At 33.7% G+C, this 12288-nt stretch overlaps 1 protein-coding gene and 1 non-coding gene across 5 annotated transcripts in view; one reads left to right on the top strand and one right to left on the bottom strand.

Annotated features, from left to right (window-relative positions):
- LOC120236879 (activating transcription factor 7 interacting protein) overlaps window positions 1-12288 on the bottom strand; it is a 112874-nt gene that overhangs the window by 80350 nt on the left and 20236 nt on the right. The window lies entirely within an intron of this gene.
- Window positions 1657-1772, top strand: LOC120236909. Its single transcript, XR_005529800.1, has one exon. It is a non-coding gene; the product is annotated as a small nucleolar RNA SNORA40 (small nucleolar RNA).

Raw genomic sequence — 12288 nt, 5'->3', positions numbered from 1 at the left:
TGATTAGCCATGTTATGCCTGATGGCTAACAAATGACCTAATCAATACATTGTACAAAGGACAGCTCTTGGAGAGACTGGAACAGTCTGTGGGACGTGACTGAGACCTTCTATGTTGGGTCTTTAAGGTCAAGAGATGAGAAACTATACAATTTCATCACATTCCTTTATCCTCATATGCCTGGTTAACTCTAAGAGATAATTTTTTTTACCCCAAACTTCACTGTTTTCCAATTTTAAGTACCTCTAATAATTAAAAAATTTAGCATATTTAAAAATTTATTCACAACCAAAAATGGTTACAAATATTAACTGTCCTTTTTCAACAGATAATGAAAAGGCACTGAATATGTTTCAACACTCTCTCACTGATAAAAATAAAAATTAAGAACATAAAGACTGCTCCTGAGGTTCATAAAGGCTACTTGAAACCAATGGGAAACTTTATATTTAGTGATAAAACACCACAGGTATTTCCATTCTAGGCAAAAACAAAAAAATGTGATAACATGTTTAATACTGTTCTAGAAATCATATCAAAATTAATAAGAGCACACAGAAGATACAATGAAGAAAGCATTTATTTCAGAATCACAAGAGACAGGTATCTAGGAACAATATCATATGAGAAGCTTCACAAGAGCTATAAAATATAGGAAATATTAGAGCTACATTGGATATGACTTGTAGAAAAACATCAATTATTCCACAATAAAACTTATTAGAAGTAATTCTAGCTAAAATGCCATCTAGTTATATTTATATCAAAACAAACTTTAAATTAATCTGCCAAAAAAATGGCAAAACAGGAAGAAAACTGAAAGTCAAAAGAAAAAAATGATGCTTGCCCTTCTCAGATGTGAGAACATATGACAAAGTAGTAATTATTATCATAAGTATTAAAAGATGAGTACAATAAATTATATAGAAAACAGACACAAGCAATGCAATACCTGATAGAGATAGCATCACAAATTAACAGGGAATGAACTTTGAAAAAAATGGTTGAAAATGGATCAAAACAGCAGTTGAGTAAATGATGAATGACTGAATTCTACTCCTGAAACCAATATTGCACTGTATGTCAGCTAACTAGAATCTAATTACAATTTTTTGAAGAAAAAAAATAGCAAGTGAGCATATCAGCACAACAGCAAACAGACTTAGATATGAAATCACAAAAATTTTCAAAGGCACAGAAAGCACTACATGTAACCACAAATTCTGAGAAATACTTGAAAACTAAAAAGCACAAGGATATGAAATTAGTATCCTGAGTAAAAAGGAATACCAATTAGTGAATAAAAAGGACAAACAATTCAAAATAAAAATTAAAAATCATAAACAGGCAATTCATAAAAAACCAAACATAAGAAAAAATATTAAACTTAATAATCACAGAAACACTAAACAGAAAAAAACACATTTTTACACATCTGATTGGCAACCATAGTTGGCAATGATATATAGCAATGAGTAGTCTCAATACACAGCTAGTAGAAGACATCATTGTCATAACCATTTTTAAACGCAAATAGGCAAGAACTGTGCACCATTTTGACACACTGGAGACATTTTGAGATGTCTACCTTAAGATACACTAGCATATTTTAAAAAGGAATGTTATCATTGATACCTACGGCTAGACCAAAATAGCAAAAATACAAATTGTTTTTGTTTAATTTGTGGACAAAGTATGAAAAATAAATCCTCTCTTGCAATCCAGAACTCACTGTTCAAGTATGAGCTTTGATACAGATTAGAAGGAACATGATACCTAAAAAAAGATAAAAGTAATCAGGGTATTATTGATAAACATGAAGGTGGTTCCAGGCCTACAGAATTACTAAAACCATATGATATAAGGGAAATCTCAGTTATACTGAATTAGTATTCTTATTTTAATGTTGACTTAAAACAAAGATCTCTTCTTTTTTTTTTAGGTGCTTTTAATTGAGAATACAATGTCTGGGCTTAAAAGTATTGGTATATCCCAATAATCTGTACAATTCTAGGGTGTGACAGTTCAAGGGTGAACATGATTTGAACTTATTCATGTTTAGAGGGCATCTGAAATAGAGAACCAGGTAGATCCATCTACTCTGACCTTAAATGAGGCCCTAAAGTAAAAGAAGCTGGATCTTAAAAATTATAAGTGGGGAATTTTTGAAGTATGTCCATATTCAGGGGGAGATCAAAGAAGCCCAACCAAAAGAATTGTAGACTGAATGATGACAACGCCTGTTTACTGAACAAAAAGTTCTTTTTAAAAGGACTATTTTGGGGGCGCCTGGGTGGCTTAGTCGGTTAAGTGTCCGACTTTCGCTTAGGTCATGATCTCGCGGTTCATGAGTTCGAGCCCCACGTCGGGCTCTCTGCTGACTGCCAGCTCAGAGCCTGGAGCCTATTTCAGAGTCTGTATCTCCCTCTCTCTCTGACCCTCCCCTGCTCACGCTGTCTCTCTCTCTCTCTCCTAGAAATAAAAATATTTAAAAAAAAAAAAAAAAAGGACTATTTTGAAGATCATGAGTCTGACTTGTGATTCCTTCCACTAAGTTGAGGAACTTAGGTGACTGATAGTGGAAGGAATCACAAGTGAAATTCCTTAAATAGACATTTACAGACTTTAAATTAAAAAAAATATATATAACATCTATCACTAAGAAAATAGCTTTAAGAAAATACTGTGAAGCATCCACACTAAGAACATTAAAGGTTAAGAAGAATGTGGTAGATTTCTTTCATGGGCATGAATATAAAGTGTACAACAAAGCAGCCACAGAATTCTTAGTACTTTAGTGCTGCAAAAGCTGGAGCCAAACACCGTTCTGAATACTAGTACTATTATTTCCTGGCTAAGTTACCTGTTGAAGATAACGTATCCCCTCTTTGCCACCATATCCTCAACTATGAAACTGAAACTGTAACAATGACTCTCCTCCTAAAAATGTTATCAGGGTTAAATGGGATAATTAGATAGAAAGTACTTAGAAATGTAAGCAGTCAATAAACTGTTTCCATATTTCATATGTTATTGTCTTAAAACAAAGAAATGATATATTTCTAAATATTTATATAGGCAAGTAGTGGTATTTTAAAGTCTGTAAGGATAAACGCCAAACTAGTTTATAGCAATTCACATGAGGAAAAACAAGAGAACAGAAATACAGAGTTTCACTTATATGTGCCAGTTCCAATTGTCACAGTGAAAACACATTCATGTAATTTGTATGTTAGTGGTTAAACCCATTCCACTTTTCCCAATCTCTTCCACGCTAATGATAAACGAGGGCAGCAGCAGCATTTATAAATGTGATTAGTTGACCCACCCAGATATTAAAGAGACAGAAGGAAGACTAATAGCTAAAAGATAAATTCCCAGCATTTCCCATGAGTAGCAAGTACAAGTACCATTTCCCAACCCCTCACAATCACTTGATTCGCACTGACCCAAAGTAAAACAGGAAATCTCAAATATGAAAATGAGTATAATCACAAATAGATGCCAAACCTTACAAACAAACAAAAACTAGTTAATCGCTAGAATGAACAGAGAACATTCTGACATAGTATATTAAATATCCTGAAAGTGTACTGTACCCATAAGAACAAGCTGATATAAAAAGAAATCAACTTCAAATATTAGAAATTCAAATCATGAGCTGCATGAACTCAGCTGAAGAGAGACACAGTTAATCAAGACCAGATGCTCTCCCAAAATAGCATACAAAGGGAAAACAGAAAAGCTAAGAGAGATGAGGAACATACCCAGAAGCAACAACTTTCACTGAAGATGAGTTTTAGGGGGAAAAAAAAGGAGAAGAAAATAAGAAAAAACAACTCACAGAGTTAAATTTAAAAACATATATATACTTTTTCCATAGAACAGGACTAATTACCAAAACAGACTAAATTAAAACAAGAAAAAAGGTAGTATCTAGACATACTGTATTAGGATTTCAGAAAAACAATGAGGAAATACTAATAACTTAGAGTAAAAAATCGTTTAACCACAAAGGAATAAGAATTAAACTGACATCAGACTTGTCATCAGCAATACTGAATGCTAAAATAAACAACAGGATATCCTCAAAGTTCAGGGGAGAATTTATTTTTAGCCTAGATTCTACTGCCAGAAAAACTAGCAATCAACAGGATAGACAAAATAAAGATATTACTTCTGAGCAAGACTGAGGAAACAGGCCCTTGTTAAAATAATTACATAAAGATACAGTACAGGTACAAGACAGCAAAAGACCCTAAGTAATGGGAGGAATGTTCCAAAAGGAGACATCTCAATGCTCCAAAAAACAAGTAAAGCTCATCATTGGCTGGCTGAAAATGAGGCTCTATCACCTTTAAAATAAATATTCTGGAATTAAAATCTCAGATAATCATAAGATGGGAGCTAACAGATTTATGGGTTGTGAAATGTAGGGCAAAAATAAAGAAAACTGTCAGCCTAAAAAAACTTATCAGGTTTCAAACTGGGTTAAGTGACAAAAATATCTGATACGCATTATAAACAAGAGACATGCCCTATAACAAAATAGCACATACAGGTTAAAAATTTAAAAGACAGAAAAATAATACACTATTTAACATGAATAAAAAGAATTCAAATAGAAAATCATGTAATTGGACAAAAAAATATGTATTTCCTATAGATAAAAGGTACAATCTACTAAATTGTATCACTTTAAATCACATAAAGCAAAAACAGGGTTAAAATTTTCAGGAAGAAACTAATAAATCCACAATCAGAGCTAAATACACCAATCTACAGATGAAGAAAATCATAGTATAAACAATGCATTTCTTAATCAACATGCTAAAAAAGTAGAAAAGTAGAATTGTATATCCAACAAACTTAGAATATGTATTTTCCACAAACACCTCCAACACACATTAATGCTGACCGCATATACAGTGACAAGGAAATATTAATAAATTCAAAGACCCCCCCCCAAAAAAAAAATCACACATAGCCACGTCCTCTGGCCATAACAAAGCTAGATGATCAACAATGAAATGAGAGGAAAAGGATCTCCTTATAAATTAAAAAAAATAATAATAAAAAATCTTTTGAATTAAGGAAGAAATCAGTGATGAAATAATAACAAAAATATTAACAATACAACGTAGGGAATTCATCTAAAATGATACTCAGAGGAAAACTGATAGCCTTAAATGCACATATTAATAAAAAAAAAATCCCACAAACTCAAAAATGCTAGTAAAGGAGGAAAGGCATTACAATAAAAACAGAAAATTATGAGAGAAAACTCAATGAAACAGCAACCATCAATAAAACCAATAGCCAGTTTTTTGAAAAAAGCAGAAAATATATCAAGGAGTACCAAAAGAAAGCATACTAAACAGCATAGAAGTTATAAAAAACACCTAACTACAAATATAAAGCAATACATTACAATACATTGAAACAATGGTTCAAATATCCAGGTATATTAAAGGTTATCTAAGGTATGTGTGAAAAATACTGAGGGATTTTAACTTATTGAACTTACCAATAAAATTCACCAGTGCTAGGTGGCTGTCAGAAATGTCAAAACAAAGTTAAACTGCAGACCAGAGAGAGATACTTTTTACTATTACGTTTATTTCAGATAAAGGGAGGTCCAAACAGTAGGGCACAAGAGGACGACCAGGCTAAAGTATGACCTAGAACAACATGTTGTATGAGTAGCTGGGAAAATGGAGAATATGGAGCCTAGAAATCACAGGGGAATTTTAATGGCTTTCTTTAAATAGCACGGATCTATCATGTAAAACAGATACAGAGAGAAACAGGCAGGTAGGCAGACAGACAGACAGACAGACAAATGGACCCGTGGACCCGTACAGAAACAAAAACAATGAAAGGCCAAGACCACCTCAAAAACCACAGATGTTGATTTGTTCAGATGTCCAAAAAAAGAAGGAATTGCCTTATGAAATTAGAGACCTTCCCTTCTGTCATTAGAAATGTTGAAGCAGAAGCTAGATAATTAACTGCCAGGAATAATAAACAGTAGATTCCTGTGAGAAGTATGATGGTACACCTACTTGATCACCTAGGTCTATTCCACTTCCAAGATTATGGTATTCTACATCGTTCACTAATTAATTGTGATCTAAGAGGAACACAAAAACTAAAAACTCAAAATTTATCCCAGATTTTTTAATCATTTCACACTCACCTCTAATAGTCTCAAAGATTACACATCTTTATCTTCGAGACATTATCACTGTCTTCTTATATGCTTCTCTTTACGGTTATTTGTCTATATAGGAAATACTCCTCCATGTATTTTGCTATGACCCCCCAACTGAATATTTATTGAACAGCATTCAGTAAATTTCTCTGTTGTGGTCTAAGTTCCCTTGCCTCTTTACCTATAAATAAAAACCCCGCAGTTGGCCTCAACTATTCTAACATTCTCCCAATTAATTGCTCTAGAGAAGGGTGAGAACTTCCCCAACTGTTTCAGAGATACGTGTTCTCCACGAGAGAAGCAAGCCCTGCTCCTAATCCAACAACCTTCAGCACATTAAGCAAAATTGGTATCTTTCTATGATCACCATTTCTCTAATCCTAGTGAAGCTGTTTACTGAGATGAAACACACACCCACAAACATGTGTAAATGATTATATATTTTTTAAAAGCCTAAGCAACACTGTCAAAAGGCAAAGAGAAACAGGTTGTCCCCCTGAAGCATGAGTGTGTGGCTTCCATCCACACTCTATCTTAGCCGGCCTCTAGCTTTTAAGTACCCGGCCATGTAGTAATAAACGGCCTTTCAGAGCATCTAGAGAGCTGGAAGTCCCATCTAAAACTAACACTTTTAGGTTGCAGAAAGATCCTGCTGTTCAACTTCTGGAAAGAGAGGCAAAGAGTAAACAACTGCCTAATATCATCCCTTTCCTCCTCTACTTCTCTAACCTAGCCTCATTATCACCCATTGCTGTGTCACCTAGGCACACTCATCGCCCAAAATATATCAATCAGTAATATATTTTATCACTGGCCATACTGATATTAGCAGACACACATACCTGCATTTCTTTAAAAACATAAATCTTTACACTTTTATACATAGTATAGTTATATATTCCTTATGTTGTATAGTCCCTTATTTTTATTTAAATTGGATTATGGTTTTCTGCATGCAATTTTTCAAGTATACAAAAAACAATATAATAAATGCCTCTTGTGATGCTTAACCAAACTTTAAAAATATTAAAATAAAATTTCTAACACATCCATTTTAGTTTTAGCCTTAAATTCACTTTGTTAAAATGGTGATAAATTAAAATCTGTGGAAATGGAAAGGATAAGGGCCGAACTAGAAAACTTGACCCTGTTATATGTATAAACACACATTAACTAAAGTATGTCAATGAACCATTTGTGAGAACAGAAGCAGTCAGATTTTGATGATAAATTCAAAGTGGTGCATTTACACGAAAACTTCATAGTTTAGTAAGGTTATAAAATGTCATTTCTCTCTATATACCAGCTGGTGTCACTACAACTGAAAACACAGTAACAGGACTATAATGAAAAGAGGTCTAAAACTGATTTCTATGTAATATGAATTGTATGCATGAGTAATGTTCATATATGAAGTCTGTTAGTTCATTTCAATACAAACCTGAGAAAAATTATAAAAAGTGAAAATTATTTTTTAAAAGACCAAATCCAAATATGGTATTCTAAATCTCCTGAGAAATTTACATGAAACAATCTACTAACCCTGGTATGATTAAAATTAAAACCAAAGAGAAAAACTTTCCAAAGATGAGAGATAGACATAAGGCCTGAGGGGTCAGGGGTGGGAGGTGGGGGTGGTCACAAAAAAAGGACCTGAATCTCTTACCTGTGGGTAGCTTGATATTGTGAAAAGGGCTTCCTCTTCTGTAAACCACTGCTACTTAGTTCATTTGTATAAACATTAAAAGCTAATGCAGACTTCTAGAACAGCTTTCTTGAGCCTAAATTCCTTGCTTGGTTCATATTCATTAAAAAAACAGGCATACAGTAGATTGGCTACATATTAAAATTCCTTTCAAACAGTGGTTTACATCTGTTGTGTAGTTTGTGCAGCAAACATCCCATTAACCACAAAAGCCAAAAAACGTCAGACAGTATGCCAATGAAGCTCACAGAACACACAAAGTACATCTTCCAAAGGACTGTTGCAAGTGAAGATGCCTAGAATCAGAATTCTTTTGTACTGCTTCCTATTCTGCCAACTATTAGGACTGCAGCAACTGTGTTCAGTTAAGTACCTCCCACATATTACCCAATAGTATCAATAGGCATAAAGCTATAAAAGCAGAACTATAAGCTTTAAAGGCTTATAGCTTCTCATTATTCCACATATTGTCAGTTGTGGAGGTCTCAGTACTCTTTCCCTAAAGCATCAACTCTGTTCTTTCAGTCCAAAAGGCTGAATTCTTATACATTCCAAACAGAAAATCCACGACACATATTATTTGCTGCCCTAGCACAGCCAGACTGCAGTTACAGCTAGCTGGCACCAGTAAGAACAATTTACATAAAGCAGTCCTCATTTCATGACCAGACTAAAGGAGATACTGCTGAGTAAACCCTCCCCCATTCGTTCCCCAACAAGCACTGACTGGTTCTAGAATATACCCAGTTATGTATTTATCAATATGATTCAAATCCAGGTAATAAGTGAAAATCAGCTTATAATTCTTATGTACCTGAAATTCTACCTCCACCATGCCAAAAATATTTCTAACGCCCAGAGATATTAAAAAACCTTAGTTTTTTTGTGGCATAGATCAATACGATTACATAAATCCAAGAATTGCTATTTTTAACAATCATTAAAAATACAAATTATAATTCACACTAGCTAAAAGCTGTCCTCATTATACTCCACAGCCACATTCCAAATTTTGTTAACTAATCACTTAAATAGTAAATGATCATTAAATAGATTTGCTCTTAGAACCACACTCCTTTACATTTCACCAAATAATAAGACTTAATGCATCTTCAGGTACCACTATTATCATGGTTATGATTCAACATATTTAGCACTCGTTAATATTACGAAAGTTTTTTTTATAAACTCAGGCATGTTAAATTACAAATATCTATACAAGAACATATTTTGTCAGTGGCACATTCTTGTTTAACCTAAATCATTCTTGTGCTGTCTTATAATGGCCAGATCTGACGGAGCAAGAGTTCAGTCACTGTCTATGAAGTCCTTGGTTTCAATTTTTTTCAGCAATTACTTTATGACCTACAAATAAATAATCCTATATCTTCACTTCTATCTTTCCACTTACTTTAGTGGTACAAATATATTAAATTTCATTTTCAAATAAGTCTGGAAGTGAGAGTACAACTAAACTGATAACAAAATGAAAAGAAGTACTTACTATAATAACTAGGGGTTATCCAAAATATGTTCCTTATTTTTTAATCTTATTTTCAGCTGTTTTAAAACACTGTTCTTAAACTATCCTTATTATACAATAAAGACAATGGGACTCTAAATTAGGGGAAAGATGAAGTTATCATACAGCAACAGGAATTAGTAGACTTTTAATCCTAAATACCTAGGTTTTCTTTGATAAGCAATAATAGATTTTCTCAAATATTCTCTTTTCAGCATCTGTGCTCCTCCAGGAGCAGGAGGAGAAACAGGGACAAGCACACAACGGTACGATTTCACATAGTTTACACTGTGTAAGGAACATCTGGCTACTGATCACAAAGTCTCAGAATTGGAAACCATCCAGGTGTTGTATTCCTTCCGGTTTTAATTTTGTTAGGTGTGTCACTCTTCTCTTTTCCTACTTTATGCATCCAACTCTTTGAATAAAAGTACTTGAAAATCAAAGGACCTAAAATCATTTAGTCCAGCATAAAATATAATGTGAATAACAACGATTTTTTTTAAAGCTGAGTAAGTTAAACAATCACCTGACAATGAATTAGTTAATCGTAAGAAGTTAAATTCCCTATTACCTGCTTACTAAAGAACCAATAGTTAGTTATTATTCTAGCTCAGTGCTTTGCAAATTAATAATGATAAATAACCAATGTTTTATTTCCAATCCATCAAATATCAATACTTTTGAAAATACAATGAAAAAGAATTACTTGAAAGGTAAAATAAAGAGAAGGTATATAAAATATATGCCTCAATTATTTTTATTATTTGACCCAATTGACATAACATTACTTTCTCAGATTGACATAAAAATCTCTAGACACTCATAATTTCAGTTCTAATGGGAGACCAGAATAAATGATAACTAATCTGCACTGATCTTGAACTGGTTCACAGAGTACATCTGGGTAGTGTTCAGCTAGCTATTCACTGCCTACTCTATGCTACTCCCAGGCTTCTCACTCCCTTGGTAGTTTAACCTTCTTATATTTAGTGTCTATCTTCGCATTGCCCCTGCCCCAGTGTAAACTCTTTGAGGCCGGGGATCTCATAGGCCAGACATCAAAACAGTGCCCAGCAGATAACAGGTACATAATAAATACTTGTTAAATTTGTTGAATCCACTGATAAATTCACAACCCATTTTTGTTTTCACTCTACCATGCTTCCTGAGCACAAACAGGAATTCTTACTGGGTCCTCTTCGAGCTCTTTAAAGTCCTCACTTAGAGATTTAAGCACCTTGCTTTCTGGCATTTTTACTGTAAATCAGCCAGACCCCTAACAACCCCTTACCCTAAAGATCATTTTCTAAAGTATCCAAGTGGCCCAGATTTCTCCCCAATTCCATAATGATTGGGAAAAAAAAGAAAAAAAAATGGAAAAAAAGTGCCAGAGGGAACCTTATGAGGAAAAAGCAATTGATATTTACTAATAACTTAATTTGTATCCTACACTGCACTAAATGCTTTACAGATGCTATGCTCATTTAAATCCCAATATCAACTCTGTATGGTAGAGACTTTATTCCCATTTTAAAGATAAGAAAACTAAAGTCTGAAAATAAGCAACTAGCTTCATCTCCTGAAACATAATGCATAAAATGTACTGAGCACTTATGACAGACATTACACTTTAAGCATTATATATACATTTCTCATATAAACTTCTAACTAGTCAGTGAAAGAAAATGAATTCACTTTCACTCTGATTCCAAAGTCTGTTCTTCCCTGACTCCTTATCTAATCCAAATCCAACCACCCCTCTCATTTCATGGTTGCAGATGGTATTAAGAGCTTAAGTAATTTATCCAAAACTATACAATTAGTTACTGGCAGTACCAGACAAAAATAATCATTTCCTGACTTCCGTACTAATAGCTTCCGCCTCTACGCCTCCCATGATACTTCTTGGTCAGCAAAGGAAAGCAATAGGTCACAGACTTTCCTGAGTAGTAGCACCTGGTTTATCACAAGGGGGGTAGAAGTCCTTGGGCAGATGCAGAAGCAACTCCTCAGACACGGTGTTAAACTCCCTCTTTTCATTAAACTCAAAGGATTCACTGAGTCAATAACACCGTTTTCATCATTTCCATAGTCACACATTAATGACTAAAACAGACTATTACAAATTACTAATAAGAACTCTGTGGAAGTTCTAACCTGAGCGATTAAAAAAAAAAATCCCTTATTTGAACAGACTTTAAGCTTTCTCCCAAATCACTCTCTCTTTTGGGAGTGTGAAGAGTTAGAAAAGCAGCAGAATAAATGTGTCCTGTGCAAGTTAAATGCTTTTGTAATTTCCACTAAAGTTTCCGCTCTAACTTAAAGCCATTTTCCAAAAAAGAGTAACACTTCCCTGGAGTTAGCAATGTCATGCTATTAGATGCATGTTGAGAAGTTGGCTTTCACTCTGGAAAATGTGAAATTCAAAATTACATCACATCATCATCATCAAAGACCATGTTTTCTGGATCATTAATGTAGTCTCAAAATAGTTGAGACAGTGAATGTTACATAACAGAAGCAAACTTTTAACAAAAATAAGTCTATAATAGCCCTAAAATTAGTCTAGTGCAGCTAAGAAAACTTTCTACTAGCAACTTTCTCATTTTAAGTGCTAAGACTTCTCAGCTCAACAAAGTAGACAAAAATCTTTTATAAAATGTATTTTCATTCACCTGGTCAGTAAACTGTATATCTTGAATATATTTTAACTTTTTCTTTTTCAGTATCATTAAAAACATCAAAATGATAAACAAAGTGATGTCTTTAACACTGTGTTAACAATTAAAGAAAAGAGAACCTATATCATATTAAAAGGCTGCAAGGTACTCCTGTTTCTAATTA

This window comes from Hyaena hyaena, unplaced genomic scaffold (assembly GCF_003009895.1).
Source record: "Hyaena hyaena isolate Hyena2069 unplaced genomic scaffold, ASM300989v1 scaffold_164, whole genome shotgun sequence".
NCBI classification, from domain to species: Eukaryota; Metazoa; Chordata; class Mammalia; order Carnivora; family Hyaenidae; genus Hyaena; species Hyaena hyaena.
The sequence above is the reverse complement of the archived record's forward strand: the minus strand, read 5'-3'. Positions and strand labels throughout refer to the sequence as shown.